This window comes from Prenolepis imparis, unplaced genomic scaffold (assembly GCF_030444845.1).
Source record: "Prenolepis imparis isolate NDT839.2.m4 unplaced genomic scaffold, iyPreImpa1.0 SCAF_8, whole genome shotgun sequence".
Taxonomy (NCBI): Eukaryota; Metazoa; Arthropoda; class Insecta; order Hymenoptera; family Formicidae; genus Prenolepis; species Prenolepis imparis.
In genome coordinates, this window is record NW_028141166.1 from 12,696,060 (window position 1) to 12,711,164 (window position 15,105).

Here is a 15,105-nt window from a genome sequence, read left to right on the forward strand (position 1 = left end):
ATCTCCATTAGAACCTTCTCACGTGCAACCTTTGGCATACACGGACAGCTCATATCGTTAGAACTCTTCAAAGTATGTTAATGACGAATAATGAAAAGCACGTGCATGGCAACAGATCGCAAAAACCTCGCTACCCGAGGCGTAATGAGACCACTTCGAAAAGCTCTGAAGAGCACTCGTGTAACAATTACAGGGGGTTTGCATTCGATTATCGATAATACTCTCGCCGCTAATTAGGTCTTTCAGCGAAATACAAGGAGCGTAGATCACGCTAATTGCAATTAATGGCAATAATTCACGACAAAGTAGCGCGATCCGAACGAAAGAACGTTCTCGTAGTTCCGGCAACTGCTATCGATTATCCACTTCAAATACTTGGCTCCTTTCGGATTGAGCTTTTTAGTCTCGCATTTCGCCCCCGTCGACATCATGAATTGTCGTGTCGTATAGTCGTCGCCGGTAACTCACGACAATGCGAATGAAGTCGGGCTCAGTGGCAGAGCAGACCCGAGTAACCGACGATAATCTCATTGAAAGAAGAGTTAAGCGGCGTCGGGCTTCCTGCCAATTCAACTTGCCAAGTGTCGCCTTAGACGCAGTCAATGCCGCTGTGAAATTGCCCGCTGACTAAAGCTTAATGAAATCTACCGGTATTTCGCTCGAGGATTTGCCTAGATAACCGTGCTCGAATAAACGTAGCAAAAAACCCCATTGTTCACCATCACAAGTTTGTGAATGAAACTAATCCGTGCCTGACCGCGTTGCTCGAATAGATTAGAGAAACTCGGGAAAAGGGTTTGCCGCACGCCTTTCAATTGTATACTGAATGGACAATTGACCGGTAGGTCAGTTAGCTTCCTACAAGTAGCGTTCCTGTACTATAAAGCCACTATTTTATAAAAGTTCCCTCTGTCCATCCAGTTCTGAGCGGAATAAAAAAAAAAATGTCCTTGTTATTTCGAAATTCGTTACAGAATCCTACGTTCGCTTCTGTGAATAAAAAACAACGTTCTCTACAAAAGTTATAAACATTACGTAACATGAATAACTTTGAAAAAATTAATTTTATAATTTTAATAATTTCAGATAATTTTTTAGAAGAGAATTATATTATAACTTATCATAATTAATACCTCTAGTTTTTTCCAATATATTTAGATGCATTACTAGAATATTTTGATTTCATAAAGATTTTTTTTTTTTAAGTCATACACTTGCTACAATTAACAATTTTGACCGATGCTTGTTATACACGTTTTAAATTTCACGAGAAATTTCCTAAATTCGTAACAAACAAGAGCATCTCATTGTCAGCTCGAATATATTTTATCTGTAATACTCTTTAATGCCTTCCTTTTTAATACGATTTAATTTGCAACTTTGCGAAATATAGTTTTGGCAAATCTACCACGGCTAATTATTAATTCATTATTCTCTCACGAAGAATGCTTTTCTCGTATGTTTTTTTCGTCTCTCGGGTCTAATTTAATTTAATCCCATATGCTCACTAATTCGATACGAATTCGCGTGCACGGCGTGACGCAAAACCGTGCTCGCACGTCCAGATTCAAAATTGAAATTTGCGAGCTGTCGAAAAAACGTGCTAATGAACGAGATGCACGATTGATTACAGAGCGGCGGAGAAAACAAGCCGCTTGGTAAAAAGACGAGCCGCTAAGTGGTGTCCTCAGGAATTTGCCACCTGGAATTGCCGCGGCATATCTCGAATCGCATTATAATTATCAACGCAAAAGCGTCTATTGTAACGTCGGGGTTCCGTAAAAGCCTTAAAGCCCTGCTTAAGTCTCTTGCAGCCTATCCGCATTACACGTTCCACCAAGCGTCATTTGCGCCGTGCTCTGGGCGGCATAGGAAATTAGCCAGCTGGCACGAGCAAAGCCCGAGATTATGACACTTTCCTGGCGGTCATCGTATATCGATGCGGACGCCGTCACGAGACATCTGCCGATCTCCTATCGACTCGGCTCTCACTTTTCCAATGGAAAGGGTTTGCCCCGTTCACCTTAGCCCGCTAGGTGGTCGCTTCTTTGCCATTTAGCGCTCATCTCGGCGCTTCTTCCTGCCGGACAGCTCGTTTCCCGTTTCGCCGCTCTATAATCAACCGTGCGTCTTGCTCATTAGCACGTCTTTTCGGCGGCTCGCGGATTTCAATGAAGCCGGACGCGCGAGTACGGTCTACAGTCTACGCCGTGCACGCGAATCTCATTCGTAATCACCGTCGGCTCGAGCATAAGAAAGTTTTTGCCGCGAGCGGTGTGGAAACGGCTTAAGCAGGTGCCGCGGCCATAATCGAGCGCGATCACACGCTTCGGGTGAGATCGCGCCGACCAAATTAAATCGGATGCGAGGCGGCTTGGCCGAAAGACGAAAAAACACGCGGGTGTTGTGAGCAGGGTGAGAATGATGGATTAATAATTGGCCCGCAGTAGAGGAATTTGTCGGAACTACATTTCGCGAGGCTCCAAATTAAATGGCATTAAAAAGAGGAACGTGTTAAAGAGCATTACAGAGATGAGACATGTGCGCTTGTGTCTAAAGAAATTTCTAATTCGATAAAATGTTGGTTAAAATTTTTTGTTAATAAATTGGCAAGTTTTGACTTGAGCAAATGACTCGATCAAATCAACAATGCCTCTAAATTTCTGTTTTCTTTTATACTTCAAGAAAATGACAATTAATTATAGTAAATTATAATATATTTCTCTAAAATAATCTTTTTATAAAAATATATGAGAATTTGACAAAATGAGACTTTTTGCTTTCATCTGTCGATCTATGGTTCATCATATCATACACGGACTGACTTTTATGGTAAACCAATTAAAACAGATGTTCGAAGACCACATACACAGCTGAACTTAAATCGATAATAAACGAGAAGATAAAGCGGCAGATAATAATAAAAATTGGACATCAGAGCTTTCGTTTCTGTCTCGGCGCAGATTTATCGAAGCATCGCCAAATATGGATTTCGCACCTTGCTATGGCAGATCTGTGTGTGTGTGGAGAGTAATACGGCTGTGCCACAAACTGCAAGTTTCGCATCTTACCCATCCGTTTAAGGTATCGTGCTTACGGGCTGATTACACGCTGATTAATCTCAATAACGAGAATTTCGATGGAGATCCGACCCGATGCCACGAAGAAAGAAGGAAATAAACGCTTCGCGCATTACCTCCATGTTTCGAGGTCACCGTGAACGATAAAATAAAATTAAACGTCGAAAGGCTTTATATTTGTTACACTGTGAGTAATTAAACATTTTCTCTCGGCGAATCCTCTCATTAATGCATCGACGATAGTCGATACTTGTAATAATTTCACGAACGATAAACGTTGGCTTTATTTCTCAGTTATAAATCGTAAAATTCTCGTTGCAAAGAGAACTTTCGATTTACAAAAGCGATGCTCGTTAAAAAAGATTCACGAAATAATTGACATTCTATTTCGGTTCGAATGATCGATCAAGATGTACTAGGGTGTCCCGTATATATACTCGCTTAACCAAATAACGACTGCCCGCCGGGACGTATAAACGCACAGGATCGATGCTGCTGGCATCAATGGGGGGAAGAGATACTCTCGAGTGACGGGCGAAAACGGAGTTAATCAAATGCACGCTATACGTGACGCACGAAAGCGAACGAGCGATCCGCTTTAATTGACACGTACGCGCCCGCTTTCCCGCCGCACATCACGGCCGAAATTGAATCTCTTTGACCGCTGAAAATTATTCCGATATATATATTGGCGCGTACGATTAAAAGTATATACATGTCATTTCGAGATATTTATGAGGACGTTGACGCGCGAATACGCTCAGACTTCTTTTACTCGATATTTTAATCGATGTTTCTCTTCTTCGTTATTTTAAATAAATATGCTGCTTGCATTTACTTTTCACTTCTCTTTTGTAATAAAGAAACTTTCTTAGGTTTCCGATTTCGTTCAGTGACTTATTCAAGCGTATTACATGGCAGGATTACATGCAAAAGTTACGTCGTAATTCCCGGTCTTCTGAAATAATAAGATAGATATCTGGATCTTTTCTCTCCCCGACTTAATCCGTCCACTCGGCGAACGGATAAATCTATTCTCGGCTGGATGGATTTCTCATGGGTCCTCGCATGGATCATGGGATTTGAAGATGAATTAAACCCTATCGCACTCAGGCCATTTCAATTCGAGACGCGTTTACTACTCGTCGAAAACGAGCCTGGCCGGTGGTCTCTCTCCGCTTGTATCGCGCGCAGAGAGAGCACCGCTTATTGTGAACTGCTCCTTGAATCCACTCTCGCTCTTTCTCGCTCGCACTCTCATCGCGGCAGGACCATCTAAGCGTGTGTGGATCTTTTTATAACCGGATTTAAAGATGCACAGGTGGTACGACTAAACGTACACGCAGGGGTGAAAAGATCGGGACATTGTAAGTCTCGAGATTCGAATTGCCTCGAAATTGTGCTCTACGAATGAGCTCTCCAGATGAACATTGGACTACGATGGTCCTTAGATCGAGATGAGATTCGCGTTTGAATCAACCTGCCGGTATTTGCACACAGGAATATGACGTTCTATTGGAATAACATTCAACATCGGAAATGTAATTTAATGCATAATTTTAATACATTTCATTCATTTATAGATTTACGCAGCATTTTCTATCGATAATAAAATGTAAAAAAAAGAGAACAATTTTTATCATCAAATTTCGAATCGATGATGAAGTACAATCGTACAAATAAATGTGTGAACCTCGTTTCTAGGAAAGGATCTCCTAGGCGTTAGCAAGAAAAAACACAGATGTCTGCCGCGGATCCTGTGGCCTTAATTCGAATTAGATTGGATCCAATTTATACTCAATTAACTGAGAAACACGGTATCTCTTTTCAGACAGAAAGAGAGAGATTATTCCATTCCGAGCATCGAGTATTTATTTCGGATTCGAAGAGGTTCCATGAAAATTGGTCATGCTAGATTTCGGAATCGATCCACCTTCGTCGTTTTCGTAAGTACTATCCACCTTTCAAGGAGACAGGTACCATTTCGAATCGAAAACGTCTCGATTTCTTTTACGCGGAGAGATAGGAAATGGGGAGCACTTTGGGTAATATTATGAGCGTGCAAAAGGCGAAACCATCGCGGACGAGTTTCTAATTCGGAAATGAGCCGGTCGATTCTCTTTAATTGAAGGATATAACGATATCCTTGTGTTGGAGGTTGGTGGAGCCGCGATGAACTTTAAGCTGGCGACCGACAACGTGATCCCCTGTCCTCCTCTCATCGACTCCTCGCGTCGGTCTATTGCGTGAGGGAGGCTGAAAGAACGCGTTGTTTTAGACAGAGCGAATGCGGCCCGTCATCGTTCTCGACGCTCTTCATCAACGAATAATGATGAGTCTTATACTTTGAGACAGCGTGGCGATGAATAGCTCGCTTGTGAGATTTTATGATCACTTGGAGATTTTTGTTGCGGGCTCTCGTCGGTTGTGCTATAAATATCGCGCGATTTTGGAGAGAGAGCGCAACGGGGATGGCTGAATCCGACAGGAAATGTTCGTAATCGGTCATAAAGATGACCTCAACCTTTTGTACAGTCACTTATATTTTCATAATAAAAATGATAATGAAACGAGGAAGATATTATTTAAGAGAATTTTAATCCACATTTCATGTATTCTATAGAAAGTTATAAATGTTTAATTGGTGATATCCAAGTGAAAAAAAAAAAAACTTGGAAGAACTTTTTGAATCTTTTTTTCTAATAATGTCAACATATCGATATGAACGAAGTAACTGGTCTCCATTTTTATAACATGATGCGAGATTCAAGCTATCGGGGCAGGATGTTTACGAGCAGTAAAAGGAATATTTCTGATAAAAATTCCGCCGAGAGTACGTGATAAAATAAACCTATGAATTCTGTAAAACATATTTCCCGCAAATATGGGTAAAAAAAAGAAGGGAGAAAAAAGTGCAAGAAAAAGAAAATGAATTTTGACACTTGAACGTGCGAGACGAATGCGACGTTAAGAGGATTAAACATTTAATTTATTGTGTTAATATGCCGGATTTCGAAGAAGGAGGGAGTGCTGGTGAAGGCGAAAATTTCGTTCTTAACTTTCTCATTGCGATATCTCAGCAAAACAAAGTCCAGTTATTCTCATTACATATCAGATCTTAGCTTTAAATCTGCGGTAGTAATCCGACGCGATGCGTTATCATTATTGAGCAAGATACAAAATGTAAGGTTGAAGAATCGCGAGGAATAATGAATTCTAGTGAAACGAGGAAAAGGGAGAAGCACGTTCTACACCAAAAAATGATCGTCTCGGAAAGAAAGTCTCGTAAATGCTAGCCGTTCATTCTCTTGTGTACGAGGGAATAAATTTTGTAAAGAAATACACACTGTGGTATACATATGTAGATAACAGAAAGGGGAGAACGTTGCGCGGAGGAGAATGCGAGATAGATGCATACCGGGAACGAGGACGGGGTCGGGCTTGACCTCGGATACATTATTGATGATAGCGCACGCCAAGAATGGTGACTAGATGGTAATTTTCGACGGGACGAAAAAGGGCTACGGTATTCCATACGTTCGGTTCCTGCAGGATTAACGTCGCGGAGGATGTCGTGACGCGGTAGGAATGTCGGATTACCTCGCGGCACCTGTAACTTTACGTTAAATCGATGGTCCGTACAGTTCGATGACGAGCATCTGTGAAGTACTGTAAGAACATGATTTTAATTGATTCAAGCGTTTGCATCCATGCGATAGAAAGTAAAATAATTTGTGTGGAGCTTGAGAAAAATAAAATTAAAGTAAAAAAAGATGTAGCCCTTTTTACATTTCCAGTAAAGAGTATCTCTTCAAATTTATGAGCGATCCTTAAAAAGAGTAACCCGACCAGCCACCGAACAACGTATCAAACAAAATTCCTCATTAAAGCGGTGGATTACATTTGAAAAATCCAATGATTAATCGATCACATTGTCTCGGAATGTAATACGTGACTAACAGGAGATTCCTACCTTTAGAAAAAAGATCCTGTATGTAAAACCACGAAGAGCTTACTCGGGGAGAGTCGCACGATCGCTCGGGTACTTCGATCAAAGTCGAAGCAAGACCGGGAGCAATCCTTCGGCGGCGCACGAGAGATAGCCATCTACAATGATGCTAAGGACCGAAGGACCGGGCATTTGTAATCCCGCAAGTGAGACCGGAGGTCGTGGAAGGGACGGCCGAGCAGCCCAATTTATATATTGTGTCCCGGAGACGTCGCCGATTAATCCTGAAGGAGTCGCGGGACCACCCAAGTGAAACTAACACCCTTTCTCGCTCTGACACCGGTCGCGCGTCGTAAACGTCGTTTCGTTCTGCTTTAACACTGTAGCTTAACTGAACGTGGTAGAAGACGCAGCTGCCCGCTTTTCTTCTCCATTCTGGATCGATGCTAATTATCCGAAGGACGATGTCGCGTCATAAAACGATGAAGGTTGGAAACCGACACTTTTTCATCCGCAAGAAACTTTACAGATGGTAGGAGCTATAGATTCCGACATTATTTCAATTTCAAGAGAAAAGAAATGAGACAAAATAACGCAAAATATACGTGACAATTTTCATGTGCAAATTAATATAGATTTAAGATGATAAATTATCTTAAATTAATTGATTACAAGTAACTATAGAAAAGATATTTATTTTCCATATAAAAATTTCAGGAAAAAAAATTGCGACGTAGATATACTTTATTAGCTCGATTCCTACCATCTGTGAAATGTCAAACGGTATATTTACTTCGAAAACAAAAATTTATAAAAAATTAAAATTATCTCCCCCCCCCCCTCCCTGAAAAGGTACACCTACGAGAGAATTCTTCATTTTCCCGAACTTTGACGCGTTCTCTAACGAGGCAATGAAAAAACGCGACAGACAATGGCGAGCGATTCTCCCTCTTCCTCGCGCTAGTAGTAGAAGATCCCAGCAGTCTCGAATACGAGCGAGGTACCTAAATCACACCCAATGTCAACGGGTCAACAATGCCCGTCACACGCATCCATCTTATTAACGAATGTTAATCATGTCTTCAGCAACGCGTCGTCCGAGTATTACCTCCGCGACCACCTCGGTCGAGCATTGTTCGGTCGAGCTTAACCGAACGAAATGTAACCCACCCCCTCGGTTGCCTTGTAATAAGATACTCGCCATCTTCGTATGTAAATGCCGGCCATTCATTACGTTTCTGGCTGAATGATTGGACCTTTTGTGGGAATCCTTTCACGACAAAGCAGTATCGTCGCTTAGGACGCCCGCGGACAAGATGGAGAATAATATTTGCAAAGTTCTAACTGGGGATCTTGCAAAGAGGAAAAGAAAGAACAAGGCGTGTCGATCGCGCGAATTAAGGTCAGATTTATTGCAGCGATTACACTCGCTTGGAAATTTTCATTCAATTTTCATTAGCCTGTGACGGCGAAGTGAATTTTACAATATTAATGAACTGCACTGTCTTTGTTGTCCGTTATGGAAATATTTATATGCATAGAGCTAAATCTAACAAAGGCTGCGAGTATTTTTTTATGTATATATAAACGAACGTTGTGTCTCGTTAAAGATAAAAATAATTCTTTCAACGACGTCGCGCAAGTAAAACGCATGCGAGCGTTTATACTGTTGAGTGGCTGATTACATGAACATTATAGTGAAATGGCAGATGTATAAAAAAAGCCGTTAGTTAATCGACGAGATAAAGTCTTATCATATATGTGTATGTATATTGTATAGAAATTTCTTGTATATCCCCCCATATAAAACGTTTAAGCTGTTTTGTATTAAAATGTAAGCCATTTCAAGGGGCATGATAAAGTATTATTATATAAATATCTGGCACAAAAATATATAAAAAGCGAATAGAAAATGCAGACAGACATATGAAAGTAGAAAAATGCATTACCATTGCAATTTAATAATTTTTTTTTACTATTTGCATATAGGTATACATACACAGAGAGAATTTTCTCTTAGAATTTACTCTGAAAATCATGGCAATCGTGAGACAATATGGTATGGAAAAAATTTTAAGAATTTCTCTGATTAATATTTATCACAATATAAATAATAATATCTATCACAATAAAATATAAAATGTTTGATTAATTTTACTATGCAGTTTAGTAAAAGTAATCAAACATATTTTATATTTTATTGTGATAGATATATTATTATCTTTATAGATAAATATATCAGAGAAATTCTCATAAAATTCTTTCCATACCATATTGTCCCACGATTACCATGATTCTCAGGGTAAATTCTAAGAGAAAATTCTCTCAGTGTATACGTATATGTCGAAGCTCCGAAATATTTGCTTATATAATTCTAATACAGGTTTTATGAATTAACACTCTTGAAATCGTTCGCGTCATTATAAAATACGTAACTTTCTTCTATTTGTAAGATATAGGATTGCGTGGGAGGATGAGAGTGGAACCATCGTTTATAAATTATCGAAACTTGTATACACAATATTAAGATAAGTATTCACTAAAACAATAAAAATTTTAATTTTCTCTCATATACATACACGATATAAATTCGCGTATCAACGAGCGAGAAGCAAAACGAGTTTCGTCAGAGTTCAGAGAATTTGTTCGGGACACGCGAGCGTTTTGTCTTCGGGGCGTCGTTCGCAGGAGATCTTTCGGTACTCAAAGGAGTAGGTAGGTATTTGGCTTGACTCGAACGCACCCACGTTCCTCCGTCTGGAGGAGCAAATGGTTCTAGAGACGTTTTATGTTTTATGCGAGTTGTGCAGCTGCCCGTTACCGACACCCCCGCAACTCAATATTCAAATTAGCAGACGGGACTCTCTCTCTTTCTCGTTCTTCCTTCTCGTTTGCCCCCCTACGTGCGTCTGCGTAATGAGAAAAAAATAATCGCGGCCCCGCGAAATATTATTATAATAACTATAAGTGTAAAGTACTGGAAAAAATAACGTTATGGATATAATGTAAACTCGAAATAACTCTATGTAACCCTGAAATAAATTATGCCGATTGCAATCTTTCCGTATTCTGATTAGACCGCACTTTGAAATCGCACATCCTTCATATTACTTCATTTCGCACCGACAGTATCCTACTAGAGCAGATGGGCAATTTTCGAACTACTCTAAGCGCATTATATTCACGTTCGCTCGCTTATGACGCAACTTTCTCTCGTGCGTATAGGTAACGAGAGTCCCCATATGTGAAACAGAGTAGCGCGAGAGAAGGAAGGAAGGAAAAAGACGCAAGTGGTGTCCTTTACTCGGATAGATGGTTTCGCATAATTATCTCCAAGGAAAAATCATTGTGCGCCATATGCCGCACGTGAAGGGAGTAAACAACAACGTGGATAAGCAAGTATGCGCTCACGTCGGCTTCGAGATACATTAAAAATCTTACCTTACGCTATCATACGCAGCAACAGCTGTTATGCGAAGCTCGCTATCATAAGAGACTGAAGAAAGTGATCCGTCCGTAGAAAATGCGTTCACACGACGATTGAAAATCTGCAACAAAAATATTAAAATTATTCGTCTTTAATTCATGATTAGATTCTTCGCAATTTCAGAAAAATTGATCTGCATTAAAAATAAATATATATATAACAATAATTTTTATAGTATCTTTAATCAATGAATACGCTACTTCAATGAAGAGATCGACCGACGATATTTAAATCTTTCACACGCGACTACCAGCTGATGAAACGTGTACCAGATTAACTAATATGAATGGATTGTTCGATATGAATGCACCCGCATGAGAGAGAGCTATTATAAAAACTCATATGAATACACAACGCCCCCATAGCGATCTGAAACACCTGGCAGAGATCAAAGTTCACTCGCGATATACCTGATATTGTTAATGTTATGTATTTTGTACTTGTGTAATTTTTTTTATATAAACAAATATTAAATTAAATTAAAATGATGTGACTCTATAAGAAACAACGTGTAAATTGAAATCAAACAAGTTGGAGATGATGGGGAGTTGACGTAAGCGAAAGAGGAACGGCGTCTATCTAAAGCCCTTTGATTGCAATTAAATCAAAACTTTTTAATTAAAATTTAAATTATTAAATTAAAATTTAATAAAAAGTGATAAATTCTTGATTCTAAATGACATACGTAGAATATTTCTAGAAAATTTTTCATTGTATCACATTAAAAATTATTTCCTCTCATTTCTTATATTTAATTCATCGAAAATAATTAGATGTATATATATTTTTATCCCCGCGATTTACTTCATTTAATTGTTACACATATATCGAATCTCATTCTAACGAAAAAAAATATTCCATTAACACCTCTCTTCGATGACCTCTCTTCAAACCTTCGATCTCGATCGTAGCGCATACACGGTGATTGAGAGTGAGCTAGCAAAAAGTGGACCGGTGAAGCCTCCGGCGCCGCATTCCGACTCGTGCCAAAGTATCGTAAGAAAATAAGATATACGAAACAGATAGCCACGATTTCAGTCAAGATTATTGAACGTACTCCGATGCAGCAGATAACACTACCATGTACGGTGGCAGAGAAATAATTGCAACGTCGTCACTCTGACAAAGAGGAAGCGTGGGTTACGCGTGTTGATGGTCACTTTCCTTCTCCAAAGTGCGCGTATGTCAAAAGAAAAGTCGCTAATAATAATGAGAGTAAATATTAACGATAGAAGGCATACGAATGTGTATGTGATAAGTTTCATATGGAACACTAATCTCTCTGTTTGATCTGAAAAATTGTTTCGTATTTAAGCGTCGCCGATTTAATTGGCGTTTTATCTTTTGTAACTTTACGAAGAAAACCACTGAAAGAAATTCAAACATTTTTTTAATGGCGGAAACGCTTAAAAGGCAAAAGATGTTCCTTTTGTCTGAAATTTTATACATGCACGTAGCTGATTTTATCGGCGATAATATCGACGTCCTTCCTGATTCGGCAGAATTTTGACGCTGATGAAATCTGACACCGGCAGGAAGATCACTTGGAACTGATTGAGTAAAGGAGAGCTGAGCGGCGGTACGATGTCGATAAACTTCTGACAAATGCACTTAATCACCTACGTCTGCGTCACGGCTGGCGCCGTTGCATGCATGCAAAAGACGGGGCGCATCTTTTGCATCGCGTCGCAATTACTGGCTGACGCGTGCATCGAGTCGGTAACTATATAATTTTGCCCTCACATTGTTAGGGCGCTTAAGACACCTTCGAATCATCTTTTTCGTGCCGACAAAGGTTGTATATAGAAGCGCGTATGAGTATATAATTTTATTTTTTAAATAAAATATATTAAAAATGTTATACATATGTAGAGTAAAATTATAGATATATATATATATAATATGTTTAATATATTTTATTTAAAAAACAAGACAAATATATCATCCTCTTTATTATTTTTAATGACTGTTCAAAATTTACCGCGAGTAAATGACTTTTTTATTTCGTCGTACACTGCACATTGGGAACAATCTTTTGAGCATTCGCCGGGATCGAGAAAAGAATTCGCGATCTTCGATCCACCATGCAGTTGCGTGAGCGTCAGAGAACGCCGCGCCGCCCCGACGCAATATTCTTGCGCACGAAAGCCATTAAACAGATTAAGTCCGGCAGCCGGATTACACGCGACACCGCGGCCTTAATAGAGACGTAAAAGTGTGTCTCAAGTAAAAGGTTGGCTCTGCACGCAGCGCGGTGCCGCGAAAAAACTCATTCCCAATCCCGCCTGAATGGAAATTGATTGCAGACTGGGTGGCGTGAAGTCCGGCGCAGGGATTTTATGCATATGCATCGGTAATCACGGGCGAATTCCTAATTAGCGCATTAATTGACCGTAATTCAGCGTGTAATGATCGCGCGCTCTCTCTTCGTCACGGAATTTTCGGTCAAATTTTTGCAAAGACGATGAAGTAATTTTACGTTGCATTATGTCGCCGAAAACATTTGTCAAACAGCGATCTCTTCTCAAATTTTCTGATGTAAAAGAAATTACAAAAATTAATCATAATTATAATTATTATCGTTTACATTTTTTGTTTAATAAGACGATTATTAAATACTATAATAATTGTCGAGGACCGAAACACACATAATGACGGACCTTCAGTCGCCGGTCTGTCAACCCTTGTTAATCCCGACAAACGAACATGGAAAAAAGCAGAAGCGACAGAAAGCCTGCGACGAGTAGAAGCAACTCCTCCACCCGATAGTGATAGGGTTCTTATCCCTTTTTTGCGTTATTAAAAATAATGATGACGTATATTAGTTTTAACGAAGAAAACTAGCGGTTTTTTGCCATCGTCTTTATGCGCCCGGTCATTTGTTTCCGGCGAAGTAAACACCGCGCCGAAACAATGGATGCTCGCCTTTTACCGGCGAATGTCCGGGGAAAGAAAAAGGGAGGCGCAGAAACGCGCATGAGAGAGCAAGAACAAAAAGGAAATGAAAGCAGGCGAGAGAGCAAGCCGGGAAGTGGTATTCGTCCCTTTCTTTGCGAAGGCAAAATCCTCTCGTCGAGATTCCACACATGTCGTAATTTCAATTTCAAATTATCCAATTCTAAAAGCTTACTACATTCACTTGGCGAACGTTTGTTTTCTCGATGAACGGAGAATGCGAAAATAAACGATATGCTAACTATATTTTATTCTGTATAGTTGTTAAATTATTTCTATATATATATCTAGTTCTCTCTGAAAAAAAGTTCTTTTAGATCTTTAAATAGGGTCATAATACAAATTGCAATACTGTTGAAAATATTTGTTAAAATTCACCTCGTCTGCTTTTGAGAATTACATTCTAACGTCTCGCATTCTTTTGTAGATTAAATAAAGGAGAACATTAATAACTAATATATGACTTTCAACACTATATGAATTTATCTTACAATTATCTAAAATCGATCGAAACTTGAACTGAACCTTTGACCCCGTAATAATACTTCCAAGTATCTGTTACACAATTTCCCTTTATGTGGAAATTTTAAATTCAATATTACGAGTAATAATCCTCGTGATCTTATTATCGAGAAGAAATAAAACGTAAACCGACACACCGTATATTCATATATGCTATGAAGAGTCGAATGACCAGAGCGCTATTTCCTGGTGGCGCCTGCATAAATTACCATGTATTGCATTTTATGTTACGACCGTTACGTACGAGTGCGTACCACATATCTAACTCTTTCTATACGTGTAAGTACGCGCGCGCATATATACGCAAAACACGAGGATAATTCAGTGACCGTATAAGAGCGAAGCTACTTTCGATTAGAGTACTTCCCGTCGAGAGACATTCGAGCGCGAGCGATGAAATTAAATCGAACGTTTAAATTCGTACGTGTGTGAGTATCTATATCGAGATGAAAAGAAATTTTCCCCCATTGTTCTATAAGTCAAGCACGTTTTATTGGCGTTAATAAATTTCGTGGTGGCGAAGGCGATCGGGAAATCGCGCGGATCTCGTTAAAACGCGAAAATTTACCGCGGTAATCCGATAGCCGTGATATAACAACGACGCGTCAGTGAAAAACTGACAAATTGTTCCGGCGAATCATCAATCAAAGTCATTCTCATTCGCATCGTTATACGAGCGTCTGATTTGCATTAATAAATTTCTGCACCGAAAACCGCAGCGTGTGAAAATTTATGACGATGATTTCGTGGATTTCTCATAACAATTCTCGGTGAAAAACGATTGTCACCAGAGAAATATCGCATTCTTCTCGCACAGCGCGTTTCGTCGATATCATTCCATTTTTTGGTTTCGCATTTTTTTGGGCGCGGAACAAATTTTCGGATGCTATTAAATCATATCGAGCAGATAAAAAAATTTATCTCAGATTGGCTTAATTGCTCAAATTGCGTCGAGACATTTTTAAACATACATAAACATTTATAATCGAAGATCCTTAGAGTAAATATTCGTGTCGCAGAGGTTTAAACGCACTCGCGAATAAATATCCGTCGTGATTCTCGAGAACGTAAAATAAAATCTTCGTTCGCGTGATTTAGGAACAAGCCGAAAG

General features: G+C 39.5%; 1 protein-coding gene across 2 annotated transcripts in view; it reads right to left on the reverse strand.

The window, feature by feature from the left end:
• The window catches only part of LOC145939685 (uncharacterized), a 206,575-nt gene that overhangs the window by 37,643 nt on the left and 153,827 nt on the right, over window positions 1–15,105 (reverse strand). For both annotated transcript variants that reach the window (XM_083044179.1, XM_083044178.1), the window contains one exon: window positions 10,471–10,577. The gene's annotated coding sequence lies outside the window, so the exon portion shown is untranslated. The remainder of the gene's footprint in view (window positions 1–10,470; window positions 10,578–15,105) is intronic.